General features: G+C 43.1%; 1 protein-coding gene and 1 pseudogene across 6 annotated transcripts in view; one reads left to right on the forward strand and one right to left on the reverse strand.

The window, feature by feature from the left end:
- The window catches only part of LOC129391450 (NADH-ubiquinone oxidoreductase chain 5-like), a 5,516-nt pseudogene extending 3,567 nt beyond the window's left edge, over window positions 1–1,949 (forward strand).
- Window positions 1–12,775, reverse strand: part of LOC102994539 (zinc finger protein 606) — a 79,457-nt gene extending 66,682 nt beyond the window's left edge. For all 6 annotated transcript variants that reach the window (XR_008615427.1, XR_008615426.1, XR_008615424.1 and 3 more), the window contains exon 1: window positions 11,189–12,775. The gene's annotated coding sequence lies outside the window, so the exon portion shown is untranslated. The remainder of the gene's footprint in view (window positions 1–11,188) is intronic.
- Window positions 12,776–14,857: the final 2,082 nt, after the last annotated feature.

Below are 14,857 nucleotides of genomic sequence, written 5' to 3' on the forward strand. Positions count from 1 at the left end.
CGAACCCGTGTCCCCTGCATCGGCAGGCGGACTCTCAACCACTGCGCCACCAGGGAAGCCCCAAACTTTTAAAGGATGGTAGTTATCCATTGGTCTTAGGAACCAAAAAACTGGTGCAACTCCAAATAAAAGTAATAAACCTGTTCTCTTCTTTTGCCCTAATCACATTACTAGTACTAATTATTCCAATCATGATAACTAGTACAAACTCCTACAAAAGTGATAAATACCCATCATATGTAAAAAATACCATCTCATGTGCTTTCGTTACCAGTCTAATCCCAACAATAATATTCCTTCATACAGGCCAAGAAATAATCATTTCAAACTGACACCGAATCACTGTCCAAACCCTTAAATTGACACTCAGCTTCAAAATAGATTATTTCTCAATTATGTTCGTGCCAGTAGCATTGTCTATCACATGACCCATCATAGAGTTCTCAATATGATACATACATTCAGATCCTTATATCAACCAATTCTTCAAATACCTACTCCTCTTCCTCATTACTATACTAATCCTTGTTACAGCCAACCTCTTCCAACTTTTTATTGGGTGACAGGGGGTAGGAATCATATCTTTCCTACTCATTGGGTGATGATATGGAAGAACATACGCAAACACACGCTGCTCTCCAAGCAATCTTATATAACCACATCAGAGATATCGGATTCATTATATCAAGAGCATGATTTCTGTCCAACTCAAATGCGTGAGACCTACAACAAATTTTTATACTCGACCTAAACTCTTTAAACCTCCCCCTCAAAGGACTTGTACTAGCCGCAGCCGGAAAATCAGCCCAGTTTGGACTTCACCCCTGACTCCCTTCAGCAATAGATGGTCCTACCCCAGTATCAGCCCTACTCCACTCAAGCACAATGGTCATAGCAGGAATTTTCCTACTTATCCGATTTTACCCTTTAACAGAAAACAACAAACTCATTCAAACAATAACATTATGCCTAGGAGCTCTTACCACCCTATTCACAGCTATATGCGCTCTCACCCAAAATGACATTTAAAAAAATTATCGCTTTCTCTACCTCAAGCCAATTAGGTCTGATGATGGTAACAATCAGTATCAACCAACCCCATCGAGCATTCTTACATATTTGCACACATGCTTTCTTTAAAGCCGTACTATTCATGTGCTCTGGATCCATTATCCACAACCTAAACAACGAGCAAGACATTCGAAAAATAGGAGGCCTATTCAAAACCTTGCCCTTCATTGCAACAGCCCTTATCAGTGGGTGCCTGGCACTGACAGGAATGCCTTTTCTCACTGGTTTTTACTCTAAAGACCTAATCATCGAAACCACCACCACGTCTTATAACAACGCCTGAGCCCTATTAATAACTAACCGCTACCTCCCTCACAGCCATCTATAGCACTTGCATCCTCTTCTTCACACTACTGGGACAACCCGCTTCTCTCCCTCAGCTCCTGTCAATGAAAACAATCCCCTCCTAGTTAATTCTGTCAAACACCTACTAATCGGAAGCATCTTTGCTGGATTCATCATCTCCAACAACATTCGCCCAACAACCATCCCCCTAATAACCATACCTTTGCACTTAAAACTAACTGCCCTCATAGTAACAGCTTGGGTTTTGTACTAGCATTCGAAATCAACCTTAACACACAAAACTCAAAATATACTTACCCTCAAACTCCTTTAAATTCTCTACTCTCCTAGGATATTTCCCTACCATCATACACGGCCTACCTCCCCATCTAAACCTATTAATGAGCCAAAAATTAGCAACCTCCCTCCTAGACTTAATCTGACTAGAAACTATCTTACCAAAGACTACAGCCTTCATTCAACTAAAATCCTCCACACTAATCTCAAACCAAAAAGACCTTATTAAACTATACTCTCTATCATTTCTCATCACCATCACCCTTAGTATACTCTTATTTAATTACCCTGAGTAATCGCCATAATAACCACAACACCAATAAATAATGACCAACCAGTAACAATCACCAACCAAGTACCAACCAATATATAATGCCGCTATCCCCATAGCCTCCTCAGTAAAAAACCCAGTCACCAGTATCATAAATAACCTAATCCCCCAACCCATTAAACTTAAACACAATTTCCACATCCTCATCCTTCAAAATACAAAACACCATTAAAAACTCTACTATTAACCCTAAAAGAAACGTCCCCAATACAACCTTATTAGAAACCCAAACCTCAGGATATTGTTCAGTGGCTATAGCCGGTGTATAACCAAACAGAACTAATAAGGGGAATATCAGTATGTAATGTAATCATTGATATTACATAATACATATATATTATTGATCGAACATAGTACATTAAGTTAAATCAGTTTAAATCAACATGCTTGGAACCCTGTCCATTAGACCATGAGCTTAATCACCAGGCTGCGTGAAACCATCAACCCGCTCGGCAGGTGTCCCTCTTCTCGCTCCGGGCCCATAACTTGTGGGGGTTTCTACTGAACTTTATCAGACACCTGGTTCTTACTTCAGGGCCATCTCACCTAAAATCGCCCACTCCTTCCCCTTAAATAAGACATCTCGATGGGTTAATGACTAATCAGCCTATGCTCACATATAACTGCGATTTCATACATTTGGCATTTTTTATTTTGGGGGGGGGAAGTGCTTAGGCTCAGCTATGACCTTAAAAGGTCTTAACACAGTCAAGCAAATTGTAGCTGGACCTGGATGTATTTATTAATTGGCAAGAGCAACCTGCGTTGTACAATCACTTAATGGTCACAGGACATAGCACTTTACTATTCCCGGCCCCGGCTTAAAATATTTATCCATCACAATAAATCAACCTCAACCCCCTCCCTATCATACCAATGAGCTACTTAGATATTCACCACCCATATAGACGACATCCCCCTAGATTCGCCAACCATTTTATCAAAAATTTAATACTAAATCTGACATAAGCCACATAATACAAACATACAAACACCACCTATGTGCAACAAGTTAATGTAGCTTAAACATTTCCTAAAGCAAGACACTGAAAATGTCTAGATGGGCTCACTAGCCCCATAAACATAACGGTTTGGTCCCAGCCTTTCTATTAGTTTTTAATAGAATTACACATGCAAGTATCCGCACGCCGGTGAGAATGCCCTCTAAATCACTAAGATTAAAAGCAGCAGGTATCAAGCATACCACACCAGCAGCTCACAACACCTTGCTTGACCACACCCCCACAGGAGACAGCAGTGATTAAAGTTAAGCCATAAACGGAAGTTTAACTAAGCCATGTTAACTAGGGTTGGTAAATTTCGTGCCAGCCACCGCGGTCATACGATTGACCCGAATTAATAGAACTACAGCATAAAGCATGTTAAAGAACCATACAAGATAAAGTGAAACCTTAATTAAGCTGTAAAAAGCCATAATTAAAACAAAAATAAACTATAAAAGTGACTTTAATATATTCTGATCACACTAAAGCTAAGACCCAAACTGGGATTAGATACCCCACTATGCTTAGCCCTAAACCCAAATAATCATAAGAACTAGACTATTCGCCAGAGTACTACTAGCAACAGCTTAAAACTCAAAGGACTTGGCAGTGCTTCACACCCCTCTAGAGGAGCCTGTTCTATAATGGATAAACCCCAATAAACCTCACCAACCCTTGCTACTCCAGTCTATATACCGCCATCTTCAGCAAACCCTAAAAAGAAGCAAAAGTAAGCATAATTATGACACATAAAAACTTTAGGTCAAGGTGTAACCTATGGGGTGGGAAGAAATGGGCTACATATTCTACACCAAGAACGCCCTTTATCCACACTAAAGTTTTTATGAAACCTAAAAACTAAAGGAGGATTTAGTAGTAAATTAAGAGTAGAGTGCTTAATTGAATAAGGCCATGAAGCATGCACACACTGCCCGTCACCGTCCTCAAGTGCCATGACAAAGCCACAATCCATCAACACATGCTAAACAATTATATGAGAGGAGATAAGTCATAACAAGGTAAGCATACTGGAAAGTGTGTTTGGATAAAACAAGACATAGCTTAAATAAAGCACCTAGTTTACACCTAGAAGATTTCATGATGACATAAGCCACATAATACAAACATACAAACACCACCTATGTGCAACAAGTTAATGTAGCTTAAACATTTCCTAAAGCAAGACACTGAAAATGTCTAGATGGGCTCACTAGCCCCATAAACATAACGGTTTGGTCCCAGCCTTTCTATTAGTTTTTAATAGAATTACACATGCAAGTATCCGCACGCCGGTGAGAATGCCCTCTAAATCACTAAGATTAAAAGGAGCAGGTATCAAGCATGCTACACCAGCAGCTCACAACACATTGCTTAACCACACCCCCACGGGAGACAGCAGTGATAAAAATTAAGCCATAAACGAAAGTTTGACTAAGCCATATTAATCAGGTTTGGTAAATTTCATGCCAGCCACCGCGGTCATATGATTGACCCAAATTAATAGAACTATGGCGCAAAGCGTGTTAAAGAACCATACAAGATAAAGTTAAACCTTAATTAAGCTGTAAAAAGCCATAATTAAAATAAAAATAAACTACGAAAGTGACTTTAACATATTCTGATCACACGATAGCTAAGACCCAAACTGGGATTAGATACCCCACTATGCTTAGCCCTAAACCCAAATAATCATAAGAACTAGACTATTCGCCAGAGTACTACTAGCAACAGCTTAAAACTCAAAGGACTTGGTGGCGCTTCACACCCCTCTAGAGGAGCCTGTTCTATAATCGATGAACCCCGATAAACCTCACCAACCCTTGCTACTCCAGTCTATATGCCTCCATTTTCAGCAAACCCTAAAAAGAAGCAAAAGTAAGCACAATTATAACACCTAAAAACGTTAGGTCAAGGTGTAATCTATGGGGTGGGAAGAAATAGGCTGCATTTTCTACACCAAGAACACCCTTTATCCACACGAAAGTTTTTATGAAACCTGAAAACTAAAGGAGGATTTAGTAGTAAATTAAGAATAGAGCGCTTAATTGAATAAGGCCACGAAGCACGCACACACCGCCCGTCACCCTCCTCAAGTGCCATGACAAAGCCACAATTCATTAACACATGCTAAACAATTATATGAGAGGAGATACGTCGTAACAAGGTAGGCATACTGGAAAGTGTGCTTGGGTAAAACAAGGCATAGCTTAAATAAAGCACCTAGTTTACACCTAGAAGATTTCATAAGCTATGTATGTCTTGAACTAAACCTAGCCCACACCTTTCCCACCATACTAACACAAGCTAGTCAAAACATTCACCAGACATCTAAAGTATAGGAGATAGGGCTTCCCTGGTGGCGCAGTGGTTGCGCGTCCGCCTGCCGATGCAGGGGAACCGGGTTCGCGCCCCGGTTTGGGAGGATCCCACATGCCGCGGAGCGGCTGGGCCCGTGAGCCATGGCCGCTGGGCCTGCGCGTCCGGAGCCTGTGCTCCGCAACGGGAGAGGCCACAACAGTGTGAGGCCCGCGTACCACAAAAAAAAATAATAATAAAAAAAATAAAGTATAGGAGATAGAAATTTAGACACTGATGGCGCTATAGAAAAAGTACTGTAAGGGAATGATGAAAGAAATATTAAAAGTAATAAAAAGCAAAGCTTACCCCTTGTACCTTTTCCTTAATGACTTAACTAGCAACAACTTAACAAAGAGAACTTAAGCTAAACTACCCGAAACCAGACGAGCTACTTATGAACAGTTATTAGAACTAACTCATCTATGTGGCAAAATAGTGAGAAGATTTATAAGTAGAGGTGACAAGCCTAACAAGCCTGGTGATAGAGGGTTGTCCAGGAAAAGAATTTCAGTTCAATGTTAAATAATACTAAAAACCACAATAAGCTTCCACGTATATTTAAACGTTAGTCTAAAAAGGTACCGTTTTTTAGAAATGGATACAACCTTAACTAGAGAGTAGAAACAAACAACACCATAGTTGGCCTAGAAGCGGCCATCAATTAAGAAAGCGTTCAAGCTCAACAACAAAACACATCCCAATTCCAATATTAAGTAAAATCAACTTCTAGTCTTATTACTGGACTAATCTATAAGACTATAGAAGCAATACTGTTAACATGAGTAACAAGAAATATTTCTCCTTGCACAAGCTTACATCAGCAACTAATAATATACTGATAATTAACAGTAAATAAACACAATCCAACACTAATCTATTTATTAAATACACTGTTAACCCAACACAGGCATGCACTCAAGGAAAGATTAAAAAAAGTAAAAGGAACTCGGCAAATACAAACCCTGCCTGTTTACCAAAAACATCACCTCTAGCATCACCAGTGTTAGAGGCACTGCCTGCCCAGTGACAACCATTAAACGGCCGTGGTATCCTGACCATGCAAAGGTAGCATAATCATGTGTTCTCTAAATAAGGACTTGTATGAATGGCCACACGAAGGTTTTACTGTCTCTTACTTTCAGTCAGTGAAGTTGACCTCCAGGTGAAGAGGCGGGGATAACAAAATAAGACAAGAAGACCCTATGGAGCTTCAACTAATCAACCCAAAAAACCATAAACTCAAACCGCCAAGGAATAACAAAATTTCACACGGGCTGACAATTTCAGTTGGGGTGACCTCGGAGCACAAAAAACCCTCCTAGTGATTAAAGCCTAGACCCACTAGCCAAAGCATAATATCACTTATTGATCCAAAAAATTGATCAACGGAACAAGTTACCCTAGGGATAACAGCGCAATCCTATTTTAGAGTTCATATCGACAATAGGGTTTACGACCTCGATATTGAATCAGGACATCCCAAAGGTGTAACTGCTATTAAGGGTTCGTTTGTTCGACGATTAAAGTCCTACGTGATCTGAGTTCAGACCGGAATAAGCCAGGTCGGTTTCTATCTATTACGCATTTCTCCCAGTACGAAAAGACAAGAGAAAAAAGGCCCACTTTAAAAAGCACCTTCAAAACAATTAATGATCTAATCTCAACTTAATAAGGAAGCACAAACTAACCACCCAAGGCCAGGGTTTTGTTAGGGTGGCAGAGCCCGGTAATTGCGTAAAACTTAAACCTTTATGCCCAGAGGTTCAAATCCTCTCTCTAACAAAATGTTTATAATTAACATTTTAAGGCTCATCATTCCTATTCTCCTAGCCGTAGCATTCCTGACAGTAGAACGTAAAATCCTAGGCTATATACAACTCCGAAAAACACCAAACATTGTAGGAACTCATGGCCTACTCCAACCCATTGCCAATGCAATCAAACTATTCACTAAGGAACCCCTACGACCAGCTACAACCTCCACCTCCATATTTATCATCGTACCCATCTTAGCCCTAACCCTAGCCCTCACAATATGAATCTCCCTACCCATGCCATACCCCCTCATCAACATAAACCTAGGAGTATTATTCATACTAGCAATATCAAGTCTAGCCGTATACTCTATTCTATGATCTGGCTGGGCCTCCAACTCAAAATACGCATTAATTGGAGACCTACGAGCAGTAGCACAAACAATCTCATACGAAGTAACACTAGCAATCATCCTCTTATCAGTACTCTTAATAAATGGATCCTTCACCCTATCAACCCTAACCACAACACAAGAACAACTATGACTAATTTTCCCATCATGACCACTAGCCATAACATGATTTATTTCTACCCTAGCAGAAACCAACCGAGCCCCTTTTGATTTAACAGAAGGAGAATCCAAACTCGTGTCTGGCTTCAATGTAGAGTACGCAGCAGGCCCCTTCGCCATGTTCTTCCTAGCAGAACATGCCAACATCATTACAATAAATATATTCACAACAATTCTATTTCTAGGAGCATTCCACAACCCCTACACCCCAGAACTATATACAATTAACTTCATCATTAAAACACTACTACTAACAATATCTTTCCTATGGATTCGAGCATCCTACCCTCGATTTCGGTATGACCAACTGATACACTTACTCTGAAAAAGCTTCCTATCTCTAACACTAGCCCTATGCCTATGACATGTATCACTGTGCGTCATAACAGCAAGCATCCCTCCACAAACATAAGAAATATGTCTGACAAAAGAGTTACTTTGATAGAGTAAATAACAGAGATTCAAACCCTCTTATTTCTAGAATCATAGGAATTGAACCTACCCTTAAGAATTCAAAGTCCTCCGTGCTACCATATTACACTACATTCTACAGTAAGGTCAGCTAAACGAGCTATCGGGCCCATACCCCGAAAATGTTGGTTTATATCCTTCCCGTACTAATAAATCCCATTATCTTTACCATTATCCTGACAACTGTCATTTTAGGACCTAGAATAGTAATTACCAGCTCTCACTGGCTACTAGCCTGAATTGGATTCAAAATAAATATAATAGCCATCATCCCTATTACAATAAAAAACTTTAATCCACGAGCCATAGAAGCCTCCACTAAATATTTTCTAACACAGGCCACCGCATCCCTACTACTTATAATAGCAGTCATCATTAACCTATTACACTCCGGCCAATGAACCATCACAAAACTATTCAACCCAACAGAATCAACAATGATAACACCGATAAGATCAATGCCCGGGTATATGCCTTACCTGATGACCTCGTGGAAGTGAAACCCAAGATGGTTATGACAGTGTTTGCATGCTTAATGGGAAAAGGACTGAACAAAATAAAATAATGAAACATTTATTATGATTTTCTGCCACATTAAACACATTGAATGCCTCACAGATTACAGAATTCTGAAATGTAGTGGGTATAAAACCAGAGATTATTTGTATGCTCAAAATAGTGGTATGAATCATTAATGAATTTAATATCCTGTTCATACTAGCTAGGATTTGTTGGCCTTTTTGGATAACACAATTAATTTACCAGTCGATACTGATAAGAGTGTGTTCATTTTCAAGATGATATTTTATGATTAAATTATTGTTTCCTGAAAGTCTCATTAAAACAAGTCTAATTCATTCTTTTTCATGGCTATGAAAAAGCTAATCATTCTATTTCATAGCTATAAAACTAGGACTATCTCCTTTTTACTTTTGAGTGCCCGAAGTAACACAAGGCATCCCTTTAACAGCAGGCCTAATCCTACTAACATGACAAAAACTTGCACCCCTATCAATCCTATATCAAATCTTACCATCAATCATTCTAAACCTAGTACTAGCTCTATCCATACTTTCCATTCTAATCGGAGGTTGAGGTGCGACATAAATAAAAAATAAAGTAGATCTAGTGACACGTGGGTCAAAATATGAATATTAAAAAAAGGACATAACATGTTGGCACAGGGCGAGCAAAATAGATCAATGGAAGAGAAGAGAGCAACAAAATAGATCCACACATATACATTCAATAGATTTTCAACAATACTATGAAGGAAGATTTTTTCATTAAACAGTGCTGAAACAACTGGACAACCATAAGAAAAATAAATGCCTTGTCTACTACCTCACACTTACATAAAAATTAATTCAAGGTGGATATTAAGTCTTGATATAAAAGCAAAAACTATAAAACTACCAGAAGAAAACAGGAGAATATGTTTGGAGTTTTGGCAAAGCTTCCTTAGGACATTTAAAAAAAAAAAAAAACAACACACACACACACACACACACACACACACACACACACAAAACCCTAAACATAAAAGAAAAAATTGATAAAATCAGACCTTGTTAATTCATGACCCAGCAATTCCACCCCTAGATATTTTCCCAAGAGAAATAAAAACACGGTTCTACTAAAAGCACTGTACAAAAATGTTCATAGTAGCATTACTCATAAAAGCCCAAAACAAGAGACAACTCAAATGTTCATCAACAAGATAATGGATAAATAAATTGTGGTTCATTCAAAAAATGGAATATTACTCAGCAGTAAAAAGAAACAAGCTAACAATGCATACAATGTCATGGATGAATCTCAAAAATCTTAGGGTAAGCCTTACACAAAAGAAATAATGTATGATTCTCTTTATATGAAGTTCTAGAAGAGGCAAAAGTTCTATGGTGGAAAAAATCTGAACAGTGGTTGCCTTTGTTAAATGGAAAGAGGTGGGCTTCCCTGGTGGCGCAGTGGTTAAGAATCCACCTGCCAACGCAGGGGACACGGGTTCGAGCCCTGGTCCGGGAAGATCCCACATGCTGTGGAGCAACTAAGCCCGTGTGCCCCAGATACTGAGCCCACACACCACAACTACTGAGACAGTGCTCTAGAGCCCGTGAGCCACAACTACTGAGCCCAAGTGCCACAACTACTGAAGCCCACGTGCCTAGAGCCTGTGCTCCACAACAAGAGAAGCCACCATAGTGAACGGGTTCGAGCCCTGGTCCGGGAAGATCCCACATGCTGTGGAGCAACTAAGCCCGTGTGCCCCAGATACTGAGCCCACACACCACAACTACTGAGACAGTGCTCTAGAGCCCGTGAGCCACAACTACTGAGCCCAAGTCCCACAACTACTGAAGCCCACGTGCCTAGAGCCTGTGCTCCACAACAAGAGAAGCCACCATAGTGAGAAGCCCGCGCACTGCAACGAAGAGTAGCCCCCGCTCACTGCAAATAGAGAAAGCCTGCGCGCAGTAACAAAGACCCAACACAGCCAAAAATAAATAAATAATTTTTTAAAAAAATGGAAAGAGGTAACAAAAGGAATTTGTGAGGTAATGAAAATATCCTCAAGCTCAATTTGAATGATTACATATAGGTATACATTTGTCAAAATTTTTCAATTGTACACTTAAAATTTGTGTATTTAACAAAGCACTGTTAGCAAAAATACATACAAAAAGGCCCACTGTCTTCAAAGTAACAATAATAAGACGGAGAGTTGACTCCTCAACAGAAACCATGGAGTACAGAAAACAGTATCATGGTGTCTTTAAAGGGCTGAAAAAAAATATATGAACTGCCAACTTAAAATTCTCTGCTTAAAGTATCTTTCCAAAATGAAGATGAAATAAAGACATTTTCAGGCAAACACAAAGTGGGGGAATTCTGTCACTCTAAAACAAATGATAAAGGGAGCTCTTCAGACAAAAGGAAAATGATCCTAGGAGGAATTATGGAACTACCAAAAGGAGTGAAGAGTATACGAAAGCGTAGATATGAAGGACAATACAAACACTGACTGTAAAGATCCTTTCTCACCTGGGCAGGAATCTTGGGAGAGTCCTCTGTCCATTATCCATGGCTCTACTCCGAGTTCTAGCTGGGCCACGATAGCTGGTTTGGAGATCCAAGACACTGTCCAAGTGAGAGATCAGGCCTTGAGGGCTTGGAAGAAGAGAAACCCTTCTAGGGTTCACTGACCCCACACTCCCAGCCAGGTCACACCCACTCTGCCGAGACCCCAGGCAGATGCAAGTCAACACAAGGCACAGCCTCACCCACAGTGACCCCAAGTGCCTAAAGGTCTCCAGCATCACGTCGTGGGACAGGGTCTTCTGGCCAGGGCCCAGCAGCTCCTACTCCTCCTGGGTGAAGTCCACAGCCACATCATCGAAGGTTACCTGCCCCTGAAATGTCACCGTCGTGTCTGCTTAGCTAAGACCCTGATCTCTGCAAAGCTCCCACAAGGGCTGGGAGCGGCATACATGAGAACGGGAGGATGGACTCAGGTGTACACAGAGATGTCCTGAGAGGGTTCTGGCTTCTGAGGGATACTCAAGGCTCCCCGGGGGATCTGGGGGCCTGCATCAGCCATTTCAGAGGAGAGCCCCCGTAATACTGAAATGTTTACCCCCTAAGAATCTCACTCATTTCTTGATAAACTAGGGATCCTCCACAAGATCAAAATGTCATCCTTCAGGATTCCTCTTCCTTTTTATATACCAGGCATAAAAAGATGATGTTATTAACTGCTGATAATGTTAACATTTGCCAAGAGTTCTCCAGGCTGAGCGCAGTGCTAAGTCAGCACCTTCTTTAACGGAAATTCACTTAACCCTGGAAACAGTCTGAGAAAGTAGTTGCCACTTCCTGGAGTCTGTTTTTTTGTCCTTTCAAAGGCGGAGACTGAGCTGAGAGAAGTGCACAAGTTTTGGAACACAGGTTACGCAGGCTTTATAAGAATTAACAGAGACACGCTCCCTCTTTTAGACAAATCATTCCAGATGATGGAAAGACCAGAATCGTTTGTTCTTTAAACGGGTGGTAGCTGAAGCCATTTGGGTCAGGAAGTTTCTTGTTGGGGGGCTTTGTGACTAGATCTTCACTGGCTCTAGGGCTTTATTGATACACTTAAGGACTGCAGGACCACGCAGTTTTCTGCCTCTTCTGTTCATCCCTTCTCGGCCAGAACGACGGGCTGAGGGTCCCAAGTTGGGGGAGTTATGCCCCCCAGCCTGGGGTCCAGGCCCAGCCCCCCAGCCTGGGGTCCAGGCCCAGCCCATCAGGAGGGAGAGGAGCGGCCACTCACCGGGAGGCAGGCAGCCAAGAGCCCCGTGGCAGTCATCTCTTCCGACTCCGAGCTCTCGACCGAGTCAGAGCTGGGAAAGGCGAGTAACAAACCTCGACAGCGGTCAGGTCCGACCCGCAGCGCCCACCCCGGAGTCTCTACACACAGGGCCACGGTTCTCGGGCCCCGTCAGCTTCCGACACCGTCCGCCCCAGGCCCCGGCCGGCCGGACCCCGCAGCTCTCCCGACGGTTACTCCGTCCCCAGACCGCGGACTCCGGAGACCCCGGCCCAGAGCGCCCTCCGGGGAAACTACCACAACCAAGAGACCCGCGGCGCGGCCTGCCTACCAACACGTGCGCACCCCTGCCAGAGCCCTGCTGCTGAGCGCCCAGAGAGTCAGACTACATTTACCAGAAGGCCCTGTGGCGCGATCTACCGACCAACGCGAGAGCGCGACGGGGCAGGCCGGGACGTTGAGACGCCGCTGCGCTGGGGCTTCTGGGAGTTGTATTCCTGCAGCCGACTCTGGACCAGGGTGTCCAGGGAGCCAGACTACATTTCCCAGAAGGCGTGGCGGCGCGGGGGACCGCCCAATGGGTTTGCAGGGCCGGGCCTAGGCTGGGAATAGGGCCTTCGGGAATCAAAGTCCTGGCTCCCGGGCCAGGCCTAGGACGCACTGAGACCACTTTATCTCACTGTAACACACAGAAGCGACTCTTGGACGGGCATCCAGAGGGTCCGGGGAGCCTGAGGATGAGCGTTCTGGGCGTTCTAGGAACTCATAGTCACACTAACCTTGTCCGCCAGGCGGCGCGCGTGGGCACTAGAGCGTCCTACTACATCTCCCAGGGGGCTCCGCGGTGCAGTGGGCGGTTCCAGTCTGCGACCTCTTGGAACGAGGCATTCTGGAAGTTGTAGTCCATTGTCTCCAGGTCTCGTGAGGCCTCTGAGGACAGCCTGCCCTTCACACCAGGTGTGGAAGATGCTACCTTCACAAATATACCTTCCTGGAGATGAAGTAAAAATAAATGTCACCTTATTTGTTTATTTGGTTTACTGTCTTTTTTTTTTTTTTAATAAATTTATTTATTTGGCTGCATTGGGTCTTCGTTACTGTGTGCAGGCTTTCTCTAGTTGTGGAGAGCGGGAGCTACTCTTCATTGCAATGCGCAGGCTTCTCATTGCATTGGCTTCTCTTGTGGAGCACGGGCTCTAGGCACACGGGCTTCAGTAGCTGTGGCACGTGGGCTCAGTAGGTGTGGCTCGCGGGCTCTAGAGCACACGCTCAGGAGTTGTGGCTCAAGGGCTTAGTTGCTCCACGGCATGTGGGCTCTTCCTGGACCAGGGCTTGAACTCGTGTCCCCTGCATTGGCAGGCGGATTCTTAACCACTGTGCCACCAGGGGAGCCCTGTGTTTTTAAAATAAGAGACAAAGATGTATTTATTTATTTTGACAAAGACATATTTAAATATTATATCCTGTGCCTGGGTGTTTTTGTTTATTAGGTGGGTAATGAAGGCAAGCATCAGTCGTAGGTTGTTGGATAGTTCTTTCATAAAATGTCATTTTTCATCTTTTTCCAGCTATATCACTCCACGGCCACAGTGGACTTGCCATGTAAGAAGAGGAGATTGGGGGGCTTCCCTGGTGGCACAGTGGTTGAGAGTCCGCCTGCCGATGCAGAGGACACGGGTTCGTGCCCCGGTCCGGGAGGATCCCGCATGCCGCGGAGCGGCTGGGCCCGTGAGCCATGGCCGCTGAGCCTGCGCGTCCGGAGCCTGTGCTCCGCAATGGGAGAGGCCACAACAGTTAGAGGCCCCCGTACAGCAAAAAAAAAAAAAAAAAAAAAAAGAAGAGGAGGAGATTGGGACACAGACATGCACAGAGGGACGACCATGTGAGGACACAGGGAGAGGGTGGTCATCTGCAAGGCAAGGAGAGAGACCTCAGACGGAATCAATGCTGTTGACATTTTGATCTTGAATGTCCAGACGCCAGAACTGAGAAAATTAACGTCTGTTCTTTAAGCCACATCGTCTGTGGTATTTTGTTACGGCAGCCCTTGCCGACTAGGACAGCAACTCTCACCCATTCTGCCACCCCTTCCTTTGGAGATTAAATTGCTGTTCTGACCACAATGAGATAGCATCACACCCACAAGTCAAAAGACCCAACAACCCAAAGGCTGTTGACGATGGGTATGTTGGGAGGCGTGATGTTACCCCCCTAAAGCCACACACATCCTTTACACACTTTAAAGTGTCAAAAATAAACACACTCATTAACACGACCCAAATCTATGCTACCCTACAATGCGTAGAAATATGAAGTCAAGGTAGAAATACAAAATCTAGGGAATTCCCTGGTGGTCCAGTGGTTAGGACTCCACGCTTTCACTGCAGGGGGCCCAGGTTTGA

Source organism: Physeter macrocephalus, chromosome 17 (genome assembly GCF_002837175.3).
Source record: "Physeter macrocephalus isolate SW-GA chromosome 17, ASM283717v5, whole genome shotgun sequence".
Taxonomy (NCBI): Eukaryota; Metazoa; Chordata; class Mammalia; order Artiodactyla; family Physeteridae; genus Physeter; species Physeter macrocephalus.